Source organism: Tursiops truncatus, chromosome 16 (genome assembly GCF_011762595.2).
Source record: "Tursiops truncatus isolate mTurTru1 chromosome 16, mTurTru1.mat.Y, whole genome shotgun sequence".
Classification (NCBI taxonomy): Eukaryota; Metazoa; Chordata; class Mammalia; order Artiodactyla; family Delphinidae; genus Tursiops; species Tursiops truncatus.
This window is the reverse complement of record NC_047049.1, coordinates 26,926,787-26,944,428: the sequence shown is the minus strand read 5'-3', so window position 1 is coordinate 26,944,428 and position 17,642 is coordinate 26,926,787. Positions and strand designations below refer to the sequence as shown.

Here is a 17,642-nt window from a genome sequence, read left to right as displayed (position 1 = left end):
GGCTGCGCAGAACTGGAGCAGCTGGGATTCAGAGGCCATGCTGGAAGGCGGAGTGGGGTGGAGCTGTGGCCCCAGAGCTGCCCTGAGGGCCCCTGAGGCCAGATGCTGGAAGAAACCCACCCCCACTCCTGCTCTGCTCACACTCCCCGCTCCCCCCACACACTTCTCACTCCCTCCTCGCAGACCCTGCTCCTAAGCAGCTTCTCACTCTCCTAGGCCTTCCTGATCAGCTCAGAGTTTGGTGCCTGGTGCCCGTCACTGCCTGGGCAACTAAGAGAGCTGCCCGAGATTTTCCGCATGGCTCGAACCCACTGCCCTCTGTCGGCCCAGGAAGGCCCCTAGAATCGCCCACCTGCACTCACGCCTGGATTCCTTATCCTGAGGAGTCCGATAGGAATAGGCTGAGTGATTGCGAAGGCTGGAGCCAGTCTGGATTTTCCAAGGAGCTCAGAGTGGACTCGGAAGATGTTGCGTGAGATTGGGTGTGTGTGTGTGTGGGGGGCGGCGGCAGTGGTGAATGGAGGAAGCGATGAGTACCCATGTCGTGTTGAGGAATGGGTGCAAACTCACATCCTCTCATGCACGGCGTGCATTGCTGTGGACAACCTCACATACCTCCTCCAAATGTACAACGACTGAGGTATGCGATGTTAAACAAGGCAAGCTACAGGTGTGCCATTCGAAGCACACAGTCTCCATTTCTGGGTCTGCAGTTACCCCCAAAGCTCCCATGGGTGGTTACCACGCGGCCACCCTGCCAAGGGCTCTCCTCCTCTCCTTCTCCCATCTCTCCTCCCCCAGCTTGGGAGGAGAGACTGCCGGTCGGCGTGGGGGTGGAGATTGCTGAGGCAATCTTTGGTTTTGGTTTCTGGCCACGCGGCTTTGGTTTCTAGCCATGTAGCTCCGGCCGGCGACGAGACCCCATGGGCTGATGATGGGCTTGGGGGCAGCAGGCCGCCCTGGATTCCGGCCGAGGACCCTAGCAAGGCCCAGAAAGTCCAGCGGCCGCCGCTGCCTCCCCGAAGCCCTTGGCAATCCGGCCTCCTGGTGTGTGCGAGAAGATGGGGGGATGGGGGGTGCGAGGCCCCCACTGCTCTGTGCCCCTCTGGAGGAGGTTTGATAGGAGCTGCTCCTGTCACCTCACGTTTTCCGCCCTGTGGTCCCAGAGCCCACGTATCTTCGGTTCCTGCAGGAGGAGTCACAAGTCCCCAAATCCGAAGGCCCAAAAGCGGGAGCCGGATCTGGGGTTTCACCGCAGAAACGCAGGACAAGTGAGTTCCGGGCGCCCTCTAGGGGCCGCGCGGGGAGAGGCGCCTCGAGCCGAGGCCCTGGGAGCTTGAGGCCTGAGGGACCCTGGAGACCTCAGGGGCGGCTGCTACCAGCCCTGGTGGAAAATAATAACGATAATAATATTAAAAAGCAACATTATTGAGCACTTGCTGTGTTCCAGGCACTGCACTAGTTTTTAAAGGTATTAATACATTCCTAACAACCACCGTATGATGTAGGTGGTATTTTCATCCCACTTTATAGACAAGGAAAATTGAAGTCCAGAGAGGTTAAGCAACTTGCTTAAGAGCACGCGACTGATAAAAGGTAGGGCCAGCATTCGAAACCAGGGTCTAACCCTAGAGCCAGGGTCTTTGGGAGGGATGGTAAGTCCAGGGGTGTGGTGGATTTGAGGAGGACTCCTCAAGGAATGTCTCATTTTGTGGAGGGAACTCTTAGCTCAGAAGTCCACTGGGATTTTGCTCCCCTAGGACTTTGGGAAAAAATGTTTCCAAGCTGCTCCAGTCCTCTGGTTCCCCTCCAGCTCTGACTGCCCCCCCCTCCAGGATCCCCTCTGTAGCACTGCCAGGACCCTGAGACCTTGCCCTCCTCCTTCCCTGCACCTATCCAGAGCCCACCCTTTTGGCCTTCTCAGCCTGAGCTTGCCACCTTCCAGGAGACCTTTGGGATTGGAACGGAGCTCTATACACTTCCACCCCTCCCCCTTCTGGGTCAGCAGGATGGGGGATTCAAATCAGCAGAAAGTTAAAAATAGAAGTGAGGGCTTCCCTGGTGGCTCAGTGGTTGAGAGTCTGCCTGCCAATGCAGGGGACACGGGTTCGTGCCCCGGCTGGGAGGATCCCCTGCGGCTGGGCCCGTGAGCCATGGCCGCTGGGCCTGCGCATCCAGAGCCTGTGCTCCGCAACGGGAGAGGCCACAACAGTGAGAGGCCACAACAGTGAGAGGCCCGTGTACTGCAAAAAAAAAAAAAAAAAAAAGAAGTGAATGAATCACACTTTATTGGACAAAAGAGTGGAGAACCAGGAAAGAAAATCCTTCTCCTTTTCCATCTGCTCTATGCAAAGCCTGTAGCTGGGGGAGGTTGCTCTGGGCTGGAGGATGGGAGAGCATGTTGGTGGGTCAGAGAGTTAGCAAGGGCTTATGCCGAACTCGTAAACAGTAAGATTCAGTTAGAATATGAAAAGAAAAGAGAGCATGTTCTTCCCTGCCCCCTCCAGAATGGTAGAGGAATTGGGGGGGGAGTGTCCCTGGGGAGGCTCTTTTATATACAATATAAGGTGTATCCATTTATATATAAATTACACCTGACAGTCTTAAACTTTAAGGTATGTAAGAAACACTTGGGAACCTTGTTAAAATGTAGATCCTCATTCACTATGTCTGGGGTGGGGCCTGATATTCCAGATTTAGGACAAGCTTCCTGTGGTGGTAATGCTACACTATCACCCTATGTCTGAGATTTTATTCCTGGGTTCTCAAGCTCGCCGTCAAATATGGCCTGTAGTTTTATTTTATTTACCCAAGAGGATTTTTTCCATTTTATTTATTTAAAGAAATGAAGAATACAGACACAACAGATACACTAAAATTCACTCTCCAGCACGCCACAGGCCTCACCACTTCCCTGTTACCTGCACGGCCCCTCTCTTTCCCCACACCCTCTTCCTTCTGCACCTGTCCCTCCGTCTAAAATCCTCTTTCACTCCCAGGCGGCTGCTGAGGTGACTTTGGACATCAACCTAGGTTTTGAGCTCTTCTCTGCTTTCTAACCTCGGGCATGTTAATTAAATTTTAGGATCCTGCAGTTGCCTTCCCCAAATGATAAAGCCAACCCTTCCCCGCATTACAGAAGGGATTAAGGAGATAACGCAAGTAAAAGCGTTTGACTTTTCGCCGGTGCTCCAGGAGTGGTGCCGCGAGCCCCCAGGGTAGCTTGACCTGGTTTTTCTGTGCACCAGGCTGGGTGGGGCGGTAGGGGGCGGGGGCGGGGCTGGGGCGGTGGGGGCGGGGCTGGGGCGGTGGGGGCGGGTCCTACAAGCTGCAGAGGCCCCGCCCTCCCCTCCTCATTCCCAGATCCTTGACTTCCGGGCGGAAGAGTCGAGGGGCCGCTCTCCTCCACGGCAGCTTTCCGTCCTCAGAGCTTCTAAGGGAGCCTTACTGTGTATTTAAGTGCCGCGCTTCCCGCCACTCCTCGGAACAAGGAGCAGGTTAGCGAGTCTCCACGTTCACAGGCGCCCAACTGTCCGTTGGGGTGGGCCGGCGAGGTGAGAACTGGTACAGACCCAACGGGGGTGGGTGGAGACTGGCCCAGCCCTAGAGGGCCAGGGCCGGAGGCCCGGCCAGGGTGCGGCCGCTGCAGAGCAGTGTCTACCACCGTCCCCTGCCATACGTGCACCGCACACCTCCGCACTTGCTCACAGGCACACACGGCCCTCTTCCTGTCTCAAACTCTCAGGCTGGGTCTCAGACTGACCAGTGCGTCTACAGAGCGGGACAGTCCTGCCGCATGTCTACACATTTACCCACTCATTCCTTCGAGATCCTTGGTTACACAACAGCTGGTGTCCCCAGATCTCACCCTCATGATTGCCTCCAGTCCAGGGAAACGCAGGATTGCAGGCATTCACCCGCTTTTTCCCAGGTGGCCACAAGGCCACACCTGACTGCATATGGACTTGGAGGTGGGTCCCACAGGTTCATAGGAAAATACTTAGGGGCCTTCGCAGAGTCCTCTCACCAGTTCACTTGCTGTCAGGGAAAACCGGCTCTTGCGTGTTGGCACATTTGTTCAGGAGACCAGCCCATGAGCTCACAGACGCACAGTGGTAGACTTGAACCCATTTCTACCCACAGGCTTTCCTTCTCTCCCTTTCACATCTCAGGTCAGAAATTGGGTACTTTCTGGTCAGCACAGGGGTGGCATGGTTGCTCCACTGAGGTGGATTCTGCAGGTTGCTGGGCAGGAGTGGGAGAGGACGGTTTATTAACCCCACAGAAGCCCTAAGTCAGCTCGGTGTCCTCAACTACTGTCCTAGGGGAGAGTAAGGCAGTGGCCTACCTCTGTGCACAGGGGCCCTGGGGCAGAAGGCAACTCCAATCCCGTTTATGGCGCTGGTGCACACAGCCAGCCTAGCTCCAGTGGGAGAGGCTTCTAGCCTAGAGAAAGTGAGCGGTGGGGGCTCCTGAGGGACTGGATGTTTCTCAGTTGGGAGTCGGGGGTGACTGAAGCAGCAGATCACTGGAAGGCCTGGGGCCTTTGATTGCACAGACTGAGCAGAATACTCAGTGCAGGCCCCCACCCCAGTCCCCGAGCCTTCTGACCTGGGTTGGGTTCCACTGTCCTCTCCACACAGCTTGTTGCGGGGTATCACCACCAGTTCACAGGAGTTCACGGGACTCCAGTGAGCTCCAGCGCCGACCTGCATGGAGCTGCCCCGCCGTGCACAGAAGACAGCCCAGGACGAGGGGAAAGCTCTGCTTTCGCACACACACAGCTTAGAGCCTAAAATGGAACCAGGCCAAAAGCTCAGCGGAAACCTCTGTAGGGACCATTGGTGAGCGACTCAGAAGCGCCCCCTCGCCTCCACCAACCAAAGGGACTGTCGGGGCCAGACAGCAGGGGACACTCAGAGGCTGGGGATGACAGGTTGGAATTGCAAGAAATGCGACAAGGGTGAGAAACTGGCTCTTATTTTGAAGCCCGGTACCGGGGGATCCGGGATGAGGAATATAAACAGGTTCTCGGAGAAGAGGGGCATCTTGTACTTCAGTTCCCCAAAACTGGTCCTCTGGGGTGTCGAGAGGCCGGGCGGCCAGGGAGAAAACGCAGCCTGCGTCCATCGGCTTGGATCCGAACGGTACACAAAGTCAAGCCTCCACCCAGGTCTGACGCGGACTCCGCGGGCCCGGGGGGTGTGGTCTTGTCGCCACAGAGTTGGGGAATTATGCAAACCTGGCCCTTTCTTCAGCGAGTTGCTCCGCTCGGCCACGTGGACTTGACCGCGCCGAGAGGCCAGGGAATCCCGCCGCCCTGCGCTGACTTGGGCTGCGGGGGTCGGCGCCCTGGGCCGCCCGCAGATAAGGGCTTGACTTTTATTCCTGCGCTCCAAGGACACGTGCCCGAGGCAGCTCCGGGCCTCAGCGAAATCTGCCATCGGGTTCTCCTGTGGGCTTCACCCCTTCCTAGAACCCAAGACCCGGGCCTGCGCAGGAATGTGCGCGGCGACCTTGCTTTTTCTGCCTACTCCTGGACTCCCCATCCCACCCCGCATCCAGAAATTGTGGGAAACGCGCGACTGACTGTACAGAGGCCGTAGAGGCCCCGGGCCCTGCGCTGCCAACCCCGGGGACCGCCCTGGCCGCGGATTCGCTCCTGTGGGTTTCGGGGCAGAGACTCAGGAGCAGCGCTCATCAAACGGGGATCCGCCCAGCAGCAGAAAGGTAAACGCTTGAAAACCCGCGAGAGGAGCCGGGTCCTGCGAGTGAGGATTCATTCTGTGGCCTGGAGGAGGGTTGCAGGTTAAGAGCCCGGAAGGAGAAAGGCGCACTTGCCTGTGGCTCTCCGGCACAAGTAAGCACCACCCTGAGCCCCTTTCTCTCTAGTCATACCTGCGTCCCGGGCCCTGTGGGGCTCCAGGATGACCTAGGGAGGGCATTAGTTCACTACAGAGAGATGACAGCCCCAAGGAGCCCCTATGGAATCCTCCCCCAATAAGTTCTCCCCTTACTTGGCCCAGCTGGCGGCATCCATGAAGGATCAGGGCAAAGGCAAGTCGGATAGAGGAGTTCAGCTACCCATTATTTTTTTGTTGAGGAGATAACACCTTGGGCTCCTTGTTACTGGGAAGCTCCCCTATAGCCCGGGTTGTGAGTTTCATTATAGTGAATGCTGCTGCCTCCTCTTCACATTCCTTGGAACAGCCAGCAATCCCAGGAAAAAGAAGAGCTAACCCAGCCCTGACTGCTCCGCCCCAGGTAGCTGAGCCTTCCCTGCCTCTCTGCCTTTATAGCCCTTGGATGTAGGGTGTAGCAGGTAGGAGTGCTGAGTCTTTTGGATCTCTGGGCCACAGGTCTGGCAACTGTCAATAGCCACCCCTGTTGTCCTGACAAATGAGTCTTCTTAGTGACCAGAGTCCAAAAAAGGGACCTCTGGGAAACAGAATCTCTCTCCAGCCAATACAGGGCAGAAGCCCTCCTCATCTACAAAAGGTTCAGAGAATACTTCTCAACCCTAGACTGCAGAGAATACTCCCCTTCTTTGAATCCTTGATTTTCCCCATGCCCATCAGTGTGTAAGTGTGGATTCAGCTAACTCAAGAGAAAATTTAACTTATTTTCAGGGATACTGGATAGTTTACAGGATCAACAGGAAGGCAGAAGAATCGAGGAAAATCATTTCAGGAAACACCACAAGGTCACACGCAGGAAAGCCTGGTTAGTACACTGCTGCTGGCATCCCTGTCACTAGACTCTTGGCATAAGTATCTCACACTATGTGTAATCTTTCAAGTCTACTTCCATCCTTACTGACTTTAATCCTTCAGATTCAAATCTTGTGTGGGATTGCTTGATTGGCTAAACCTAGGACATATGTAGGCACCAGCTGTCAGAGATGGGTAGAAAACAAACATAGTCCTTTAGGTTTCTAAATAAAAAGCTAAAACTCCCCCACCAATATTGACCTTCTTTGGGGAGAGTCTCCCCAATCAGGAAGAGTGTTCAGAAGCTAGGAAAATGATAAGTGCCACTACAGTCCATCCCTGTGGCCGCCCAACATCAACACATGCATTTCTTTCTAAATTTACAGTCCTTTCCCCCACAAAATGCTCCCATCCAACATCATGCTACTGTCATTCATACAGAATGCATTCAACTTGTCCCCAAGGGAGACAATCCAAACCCTCATAGCTGTAAATTCAGGATCTTCATTCTATTCCTCCTCTAATTCTTCTGGAATTCTATCTCAGCATTCTGCAACCTGTGAACTAGACAAATTGTAAAGTTAATCATCGTCACACTTAATACAATAGCAAGGGAATAAGAACTAGAAGAAAATGCAAATGAGTTCAAATATATAAATGTCTAATATGATAGAAGGTCAGGAGGTAAAAGCCACTTTCTGCAATATGAGATTCTATTTTGTATTTATGACATCCCTCCTCCTTTTTCCATTCTATGTTTCTTTTGCCTTCAGCTATCACCTGAGCTGGTTTGCTCTTTACCCAGGGGAGGAGCAAGCTTCTATTCCTGAGCGATCTGGGCCCTTGATGGTCCTGCCTATGAAGGGTTGTAGTTAACTTTAACTTTTACTTCCATTAATGTTTTAAACTTTAATTTCCATTAACTTTTACCACTGGACATAACAGCATTAGGAGACACCCCAGGGGAACACCACCATAAAAAGCTAAGTTGTTCTAACAAAGAGTCCCAAAACACAGTGACTCAAACTAGATAAAAGTATTTTCCTTTTACAACCAGGGAAGAGAGATAGCTCTGCTCTATGAACACATCTCAAGACCTAAGCTAATGAGGAAGCTCTGCCATCCTCAGTAAGTACCTTCCAAAGTTGTCGGTCCTGGCCAGCAGGAAGGAAAGGGTGCAGCAACTCCAGGGCAGGCTCTTCAAGATGACTTGAGGGCTTCCCTGGTGGCGCAGCAGTTGAGAGTCCGCCTGCCGATGCAGGGGACGTGGGTTCGTGCCCCGGTCTGGGAGGGTCCCGCGTGCCGTGGAGTGGCTGGGCCCGTGGGCCATGGCCACTGGGCCTGCGTGTCCGGAGCCTGTGCTCCGCAATGGGAGAAGCCACGGCGGTGAGAGGCCCATGTACCACAAAAAAAAAAAAAAAAAAAAGAGACTTGAAAGCTGTACTTATCAATTCTACTTACATTCCATTGAGGAGAACTAGCTACAAGGGAGGTTGGGAAATGTAGTCCCTATGTGGACAACCATATGCTCAGGAGAAAGGGAGAATGGGTTTGAGGGGACAAGCCATAGTCTCCACTATACCATTTCATTGATCTGTAAAGTCAGCTGCTTCTGGGTGATGGAATACATAAGTAAGATCGGTGAATATCACGGACGTTAGCCTGGATTTTAAACTGCAATATGAATTCTTGTTAAGAAGCAGTGTTGTGTAGGAAATCAGTTATAGGGCACAGACTAAAGTCATGGGAAATAATATTGGCAGAAGCTTGATGTTCAGTGAAGGCACATCCAAACCTTCTACTAGATCCCTCCCTGGTCCCCCTGGGGTGATAGAATAGGGGACCTGGGGTTGATTGCTGCTGCTGCTGGCAAATTGGGCACTTTGCCATGATGGTAACCAGGTTAGCTTTGGTGAGATGTTGAGTTCAGGTATAGCTTTCATTTCAGTCTTGGGGCCATTTGTTCGGGAGAAGATTGAGCAGGCCCTGGAGTTCCCTGGGGAGAGAGACTCAGATCCAGAGTGTGTTATCTTGTCTGCCTGATTATTAAGAACCCGTTCTATAGTGGGAGGCTTTTGGTGCTCAATTTCATAAAACATGAATATTTTCACACTCTGTATCCATCTCCAAAGATTCTTCTTTATACTTTTTCTTTCCACTTCCTTGCCCCAAGTCTTTAATCTCATTCATTTCAAGTCCTTGACCATCTGTCTAAACCATCGGCTACCACCCATATATTCACTGCAAATCCTTACCTCAGGCCAGCTTCTGTCGACAGACAGACAGAGCCACAAAATGTACTGTTTAACATTCTGCCCACTGGAAAAGTTTCTCTTCTCTTGCTTTTCACGGCCACCCTTGAATGGGACTGTAGAGCAATGGTCTGTTTCTGGCCAGGGTTGGTGTATTGCACTATAAACTAGACTTGAAACTTTTCTTCCTCTATCACCTGGTGTTAGGGTATTCCTCATGAGATCATAGATGTGGAGTGAGGGGTGGCATATTGTAGTATGCGTGAGGATGAGGCAAGTTGGCTGCCTGTTGTGAAAAATACAAGGAGGCCTTCACTCTCAGGGTGTGCAAGTACTGGGTCAGCACCTGAGTGAATGCCTCCATAAACTTTACACCGTAGGTATCTTGTCTACCTCCTAGTCCAGGCCCTGGTCAGGGCCTGCACAGACACTTACTTATGCCTTCAGGACCTACTTGAACCTGATTCCATAGATTCCACTTCTACTTGATGACAGACTCTAAAGGGTACAGCCAACACATAGCTAGATAGATCAAATAGCAGCCAGCTCAGTTCATCTTGGTGTCTCGTGTACACCTAGTGATTTACAGCAAACCAAGCCCCCTTCTGTGAGTAGCTATTTTCTTTTGGGAAAAAAAGACTCTTGGTTCTTTCCTGGACCATGAGAGTTACCTACACTGTGATTATTATATTGTGACATGCCACAGGCTCCACATAGCTCCCCTATGTGCTCTAGAAACTTTGAACTTTCTCCGAGCCTTATCCATGTTCTTCTGTCTCTTGATAATTAAATGCAGATATGATAGGAATCATCACCCTTCACTTTTATAGTCTTTCATGGTATAATTTTTGCAATTCACTCAGGACGTAGTTTTTGATCTACTATTGTGGTACAAAGTGAGAGCTCCAGGGGCTTCCACTGTGCCTTTCCAACTACTAGATTGCCAATGTGTGTTTTTTGCTAGTTCCTGAGGATAGAAAGGAAGATAACCATGGAATGGTTTATATTGGGCCTGCTGTAGGGCAAATTGAGTCAAAAATTATCTCATGGAGATTGGTTCAAGAAGGCAGAGTAGAAAAATGTGTGCTCACTCCCTCTTGCGAGAGCACCAGAATCACAACTAACTGCTGAACAATCATCGACAGGAAGACACTGGAACTCACCAAAAAAGATACTCCACATCAAAAGACAAAGGGGAAGCTGCATTGAGATGGTAGGAGGGGCGCAATCACAATAAAATCAAATCCCAAAACCGCTGGGTGGGTGACTCACAAACTGGAGAACACTTATACCACAGAATTCCACCCACTGGAGTGAAGGTTCTGAGCCCCACATCAGGCTTCCCAACCTGGGGGTTTGGCAACGGGAGGAGGAATTCCCAGAGAATCAGACTTTGAAGGCTAGCGGGATTTGATTGCAGGACTTCAACAGGACAGAGGGAAACAGAGACTCCACTCTTGGAGGACACACACAAAGTAGTGTGCACATCAGGACCTGGGGCAAAGAGGGTGACCTCGTAGGAGACTAAACCAGACCTACCTGCTAGTGTTGGAGGGTCTTCTGCAGAGGCAGGGGATGGCTGTGGCTCACTGAGGGGACAAGGACACTGGCAGCAGAAGTTCTGGGAAGTACTCCTTGGTGTGAGCCCTCCTGGAGTCTGCCATTAGCCCCACCAAAGAGCCTGTACGCTCCAGTGCTGGGTCATCTCAGGCCAAACAGCCAGCAGGGAGGGAACTCAGCCCCACCCATCAGCAGACAACCAGATTAAAGTCTTACTGAGCTCTGCCCACCAGAGCAAAACCCAGCTCTACCCACCACCAGTCCCATCAGGAAGATTGCCCAAGCCTCTTAGATAGCCTCATCCACCAGAGGGCAGACAGCAGAAGCAAGAAGAACTACAATCCTGCAGCCTGTGGAACGAAAACTACATTCACAGAAAGAGAAAGAAAATGAAAAGGCAGAGGACTATGTACCAGATGAAGGAACAAGATAAAACCCCAGAAAATCAACTAAATGAAGTGGAGATGGGCAAACTTCCAGAAAAATAATTCAGAATAATGATAGTGAAGATGATAGAGGACCTTGGAAAAAGAATGGAGGCAAAGATCGAGAAGATGCAAGAAATGTTTAACAAAGACCTAGAAGAATTACAGAACAAACAAACAGAGATGAACAATACAATAACTGAAATGAAAAATACACTAGAAGGAATCAATAGTAGGATAACTGAGGCAGAAGAATGTATAAGTGACCTGGAAGACAGACTAGTGGAAATCACTGCCGTGGAACAGAATAAAGAAAAATGAATGAAAAGAAATGAAGACAGCCAAGAGACCTCTGGGACAACGTTAAACGCACCAACATTCGAATTTTAGGGGTCCCAGAAGGAGAAGAGAGAGAGAAAGGACCTGAGAAAATATTTAAAGAGATTATAGAAAACTTCCCTAACATGGGAAAGGAAATAGCCACCCAAGTCCAGGAAGGGCAGAGAGTCCCAGGCAGGATAAACCCAAGGAGAAACTCACCGGGACACATAGTAATCAATTTGACAGAAATTAAAGACAAAGAAGAATTATTAAAAGCAACAAGGGAAAAACGACAAATAACATACAAGGGAACTCCCATAAGGTTAACAGCTGATTTCTCAGCAGAAACTCTACAAGCCAGAGTGGGGGGCGGCATGATATATGTAAAGTGATGAAAGGGAAGAACCTACAACCAAGAGTACTCTACCCAGCAAGGATCTCATTCAGATTTGATGGAGAAATCAAAAGCTTTACAGACAAGCAAAAGCTAAGAGAATTCAGCACCACCAAACCAGCTCTACAACAAATGCTAAAGGAACTTCTCTAAGTGGGAAACACAAAAGAAGAAAAGGACCTACAAAAACAAACCCAAAACAATTAAGAAAATAGTAATAGGAACATACATATCGATAATTACCTCAAACATGAGTGGATTAAAAGCTCCAACCAAAAGACACAGGCTTGCTGAATGGTTACAAAAACAAGACCCCTATATATGCTGTCTACAGGAGACCCACTTCAGACCTAGGGACACATACAGATGGAAAGTGAGGGGATGGATATTCCATGCAAATGGAAGTCAAAAGAAAGCTGGAGTAGCAATACTCATATCAGATAAAATAGACATTAAAATAAAGAATGTTACAAGAGACAAGGAAGGACACTATAAAGATCAAGGGATCAATCCAAGAAGAAGATATAGCAATTATAAATATATATGCACCCAACATAGGAGCACCTCAATACACAAGGCAAATGCTAACAGCTGTAAAGGAGGAAATCGACAGTAACACAATAATAGTGGGGGACTTTAACACCTCACTTACACCAATGAACAGATCATCCAGACAGAAAAATAATAAGGAAACACAAGCTTTAAATGACACAATAGACCAGATAGATTTAATTGATATTTATAGGACATTCTGTCCAAAAACAGCAGATTACACTTTCTTCTCAAGTGCACACAGAACATTCTCCAGGATAGATCACATCTTGGGTCACAAATCAAGCCTCAGTAAATTTAAGAAAACTGTAATCACATCAAGCATCTTTTCCAACCACAACGCTATGAGATTAGAAATCAATTACAGGGGGAAAAAACGTAAAAAACAAAAACACATAGAGGCTAAACAATACGTTACTAAATAACCAAGAGATCACTGAAGAAATCAAACAGGAAATCAAAAAATACCTAGAGACAAATGACAATGAAAACATGACGATCCAAAACCTATGGGATGCAGCAAAAGAACTTCTAAGAGGGAAGTTTATGGCAATACAATCCTACCTCAAGAAACAAGAAAAATCTCAAATAAAAAATCTAACCTTACGCCTAAAGGAACTAGAGAAAGAAGAACAAACAAAACCCAAAGTTAGTAGAAGGAAAGAAATCATAAAGACCAGAGCAGAAATAAATGAAATAGAAACAAAGAAAACAATAGCAAAGATCAATAAAAATAAAAGCTGGTTCTTTGAGAAGATAAACAAAATTGATAAACCTTTAGCCAGACTCATCAAGAAAAAGAGGGAGAGGACTCAAATGAATCAAATTACAAATGAAAAAGGAGAAGTTACAACGGACACCACAGAAATACAAAGCATCCTAAGAGACTACTACAAGCGACTCTATGCCAATAAAATGGACAACCTAGAAGAAAGGGACAAATTCTTAGAAAAGTGTAACCTTTCAAGACTGAACCAGGAAGAAATAGAAAATATGAACAGACCAATCACAAGTAATGAAATTGAAACGGTGATTAAAACTCTTCCAACCAACAAAAGTCCAAGACCATATGGCTTCACAGGTGAATTCTCTCAAACATTTAGAGAAGAGCTAACACCCATCTTTCTCAAACTCTTCCAAAAAATTGCAGAGGAAGGAACACTCCCAAACTCATTCTATGAGGCTACTATCACCCTGATACCAAAACCAGACAAAGATACTAAAAAAAAAGAAAATTACAGACCAATATCACTGATGAATATAGATGCAAAAATCCTCAACAAAATACTACCAAACAGAATCCAGCAACACATTAAAAGGATCATACACCATGATCAAGTGGGATTTATCCCAGGGATGGAAGGATTCTTCAATATACACAAATCAATCTATGTGATACACCATATTAACAAATTGAAGAATAAAAACCTTATGGTCATCTCAATAGATGCAGAAAAAGCTTTTGACAAAATTCAATACCCATTTATGATAAAATCTCTCCAGAAAGTGGGCATACAGAGAACCTACCTCAATGTAATAAAGGCCATATATGACAAACCCACAGCAAACATCATTCTCAGTGGTGAAAAACTGAAAGCATTTCCTCTAAGATCAGGAACAAGACAAGGATGTCCACTATCATTCAACATAGTTTTGGAAGTCCTAGTCATGACAATCAGAGAAGAAAAAGAAATAAAAGGAATACAAATTGGAAAAGAAGAAGTAAAACTGTCGCTGTTTGCAGATGACATGATACTATACATAGAGAATCCTAAAGATGCCCCCAGAAAACTACTAGAGATAATCAATGAATTTGGTAAAGTTGCAGGATACAAAATTAATGCACAGAAATCTCTTGCATTCCTATACACTAACAATGAAAGATTAGAAAGAGAAATTAAGGAAACAATCCCATTCACCATTGCAACAAAAAGAATAAAATACCTAGGATTAAACCTACCTAAGGAGGTAAAAGACCTGTACTCAGAAAACTATAAGACACTGATGAAAGAAATCGAAGACGATACAAACAGATGGAGACATATACCATGTTCTTGGATTGGAAGAATCAATATTGTGAAAATGACTATATACTACCCAAAGCAATCTACAGATTCAATGCAATCCCTATCAAATTACCAATGGCATTTTTTACAGAACTAGAACAAAAAATCTTAAAATTTGTATGGAGACACAGAAGACTCCGAATAGCCAAAGTAATCTTGAGGGAAAAAAACAGAGCTGAAGGAATCAGACTCCCTGACTTCAAACTATACTACAAAGCTACAGTAATCAAGACAATATGGTACTGGCACAAAAACAGAAATATAGATCAGTGGAACAGGATAGAAAGCCCAGAGTTATTCCCACGCACCCATGGTCAACTAATCTATGACAAAGGAGGCAAGGATATTCAATGGAGAAAAGACAGTCTCTTCAATAAGTGGTACTGGGGAAACTGTACAGCTTCATGTAAAAGAATGAACTTAGACCACTCCCTAATACCATATACAAAATAAACTCAAAATGGATTAAAGACCTAAATGTAAGACCAGACATTATAAAACTCTTAGAGGAAAACATAGGAAGAACACTATTTGACATAAATCACAGCAAGATCTTTTTTGACCTACCTCCTAGAGTAATGGAAATAAAAATAAACAAATGGGACCTACTGAAACTTAAAAGCTTTTGCACAGCAAAGGAAACTATAAACAAGACAAAAAGACAACCCTCAGAATGGGAGAAAATATTTGCAAATGAATCAACAGACAAAGAATTAATCTCCAAAATATATAAACAGCTCATGCAGCTCAATATTAAAAAAACAAACAACTCAATCCAAAAATGGGCAGAAGACCTAAATAGACATTTCTCCAAAGAAGACATACACATGGCCAAGAAGCACATGAAAAGATGCTCAACATCACTAATTATTAGAGAAATGAAAATCAAAACTACAATGAGGTATCACCTCACACTGGTTAGAATGGGCATCATCAGAAAATCCACAAACAACAAATGCTGGAGAGGGTGTGGAGAAAAGGGCACCCTCCTACACTGTTGGTGAGAATGTAAATTGAAACAGCCACTATGGAGAACAGTATAGAGGTTCCTTAAAAAGCTAAAAATAGGGCTTCCCTGGTGGCGCAGTGGTTGAGAGTCCGCCTGCTGATGCAGGGGACACGGGTTCGTGCCCTGGTCCAGGAAGATCCCACATGCCGCGTAGCGCCTAGGCCTGTGAGCCATGGTCGCTGAGCCTGTGCGTCCGGAGCCTGTGCTCCGCAACGGGAGAGGCCGCAACAGTGAGAGGCCTGCGTACCACAAAATAAATAAATAAATAAATAAAGCTAAAAATAGAATTACCATATGACCCTGCAATCCTACTCCTGGGCATATACCCAGAGAAAACCATAATTCAAAAAGACACATGCACCCCAATGTTCATTGCAGCACTATTTACAATAACCAGGTCATGGAAGCAACCTAAATGCCCATCGACAGACGAATGGATAAAGAAGATGTGGTACATATATTCAACGGAATATTACTCAGCCATGAAAAGGAACGAAATTGGGCCATTTGTAGAGATGTGGTTGGACCTAGAGACTGTCATACAGAGTGAAGTAAGTCAGAGAGAAAAACAAATATCGTATATTAACGCATATATGTGGAATCTAGAAAAATGGTACAGATGAACCAGTTTGCAAGGCAGAAATAGAGACACAGATGTAGAGAATGTATGGGCACCAAGGGGGAAACTGGGGGGTGGTGTGGGATGAACTGGGAGACTGGGATTGACATATATACACTAAGATGTATAAAATAGATAACTAATAAGAACCTGCTGTATATAAATTAATTGATTAATTAAATTAAAAAAACTTATGACCTCCCTGAGCCTCCACTCTGATGGATCACAGGGACATTCATGTTAGCTGACTAATAATTTCTCAAAAGAAGGAGTGTTCCTCTTTCTCTAGGGTTTAATTCCCCATGGAATGATTGAGGATTCCTTGAAGGAAGGCCGAGAGGAGAATTCAATATAGTTCTGTGGTCAAGAGCACAGGTCTGAAGCTGTACTGTGTGAGTTTGAAATTTGTGTCTTAGTTTCTTACACTGTAGAATGGGAGTAAACAGTGCCTACTTCATATGGTAGTTTCCCCCCGCTAAGTCATGTTTAAGATGTAACTTGCATACAGCAAAGTTCACCTGTTTTAGTGAACAGTTTTATGAGTTTTCACAATGCATCCATTTGTGTAACCGCTGTGGAGACTCACAAAGTAGTAGTAGTGTGTGGTGAATACCCTTCTCAGTGTAGCCAGCCAGAGGTACTCTCAAACTGACCTGGGAGGGGCGACGGGATAGACTTATTGGAGGATGTGATCTCTCAGCTGGGTGTTGAAGGGTGAGGAGGAGTTTGCACAGTCAAGATATAGAACATTTTGGGGACTTTCCTGGTGGCACCATGGTTAAGAATCTGCCTGCCAATGCAGGGCACACAGGTTTGAGCCCTGGTCTGGGAATATCCCACATGCCATGGAGCAACTAAGCCCGTGCACCACAACTACTGAGCTTGCGCTCTAGAGCCCACGAGCCACAACTACTGAGCCCGCGTGCCACAACTACTGAAGCCCACATACCTAGAGCCCGTGCTCCGCAACAAGAGAAGGCACTGCAATGAGAAGCCTGCTCACCGCGGCGAAGAGTAGCCCCTGCTCGCCGCAACTAGAGAAAGCCCGTGCGCAGCAACGAAGACCCAACGCAGCCAAAAAGATAAATTGATTAATTAATTGATAAAAAATATATAGAACATTTTCAACACCATCCCCCTCAAATTCCCTTATACCCTTTTGTAGTCAGCCCCTCCCTCATCCCCAGCTCCTGGCAACATCTGTTCTGTCTTCTGTCCCAGTAGTTTACCTTTTCTAGAATGCTATGTAAATGAAGTCATACTGTAGTAGCCTTCTGAGCCTGGCTTTTTTCACTTGGCATGATGCAGTTAAGATTCATCCATGTTGTGTGTGTGTCAGTAATTCATTAGTTTTTATTGCTGAGTAGTATTTCATTGTATGGATATACCACAGTTTGTGTATCCATGCACAGTTGAAGGACGTTAGGGTTGTTGCCAGTTTGGAGCAATTAAGAACAAAGCCAGTATGAACATTCATGTTCAGGATTTTCTGTGAACATTCAAGTTTTATTTTTCTTGGGTTAACTACCCAGGAGAGGGATTGCTGGGTCGTGTGATAAGTACGTATGTATATCTTTATAAGAAACTGTCAAACTGTTTTCCAAATTCCACCAGCAATGCATGAGAGCTGTAGTTACTCCATACCCTGGCCAACACTTGGTATGTTTAGTTTTTAAATTTTTAACCATTTTAAGGTAGTGGTATCTTATTGTGGTTTTAATTTACATTATCCTA

General features: G+C 47.0%; 1 long non-coding RNA gene across 3 annotated transcripts in view; it reads left to right on the top strand.

Annotated features, from left to right (window-relative positions):
* Nucleotides 1-3,386: 3,386 nt before the first annotated feature.
* LOC109550663 (uncharacterized) overlaps nt 3,387-17,642 on the top strand; it is a 78,260-nt gene continuing 64,004 nt past the window's right edge. For all 3 annotated transcript variants that reach the window (XR_012326929.1, XR_002177249.3, XR_002177250.3), the window contains exons 1-3: nt 3,387-3,554; nt 4,644-5,860; nt 6,630-6,723. This is a non-coding gene — a long non-coding RNA (uncharacterized lncRNA). The remainder of the gene's footprint in view (nt 3,555-4,643; nt 5,861-6,629; nt 6,724-17,642) is intronic.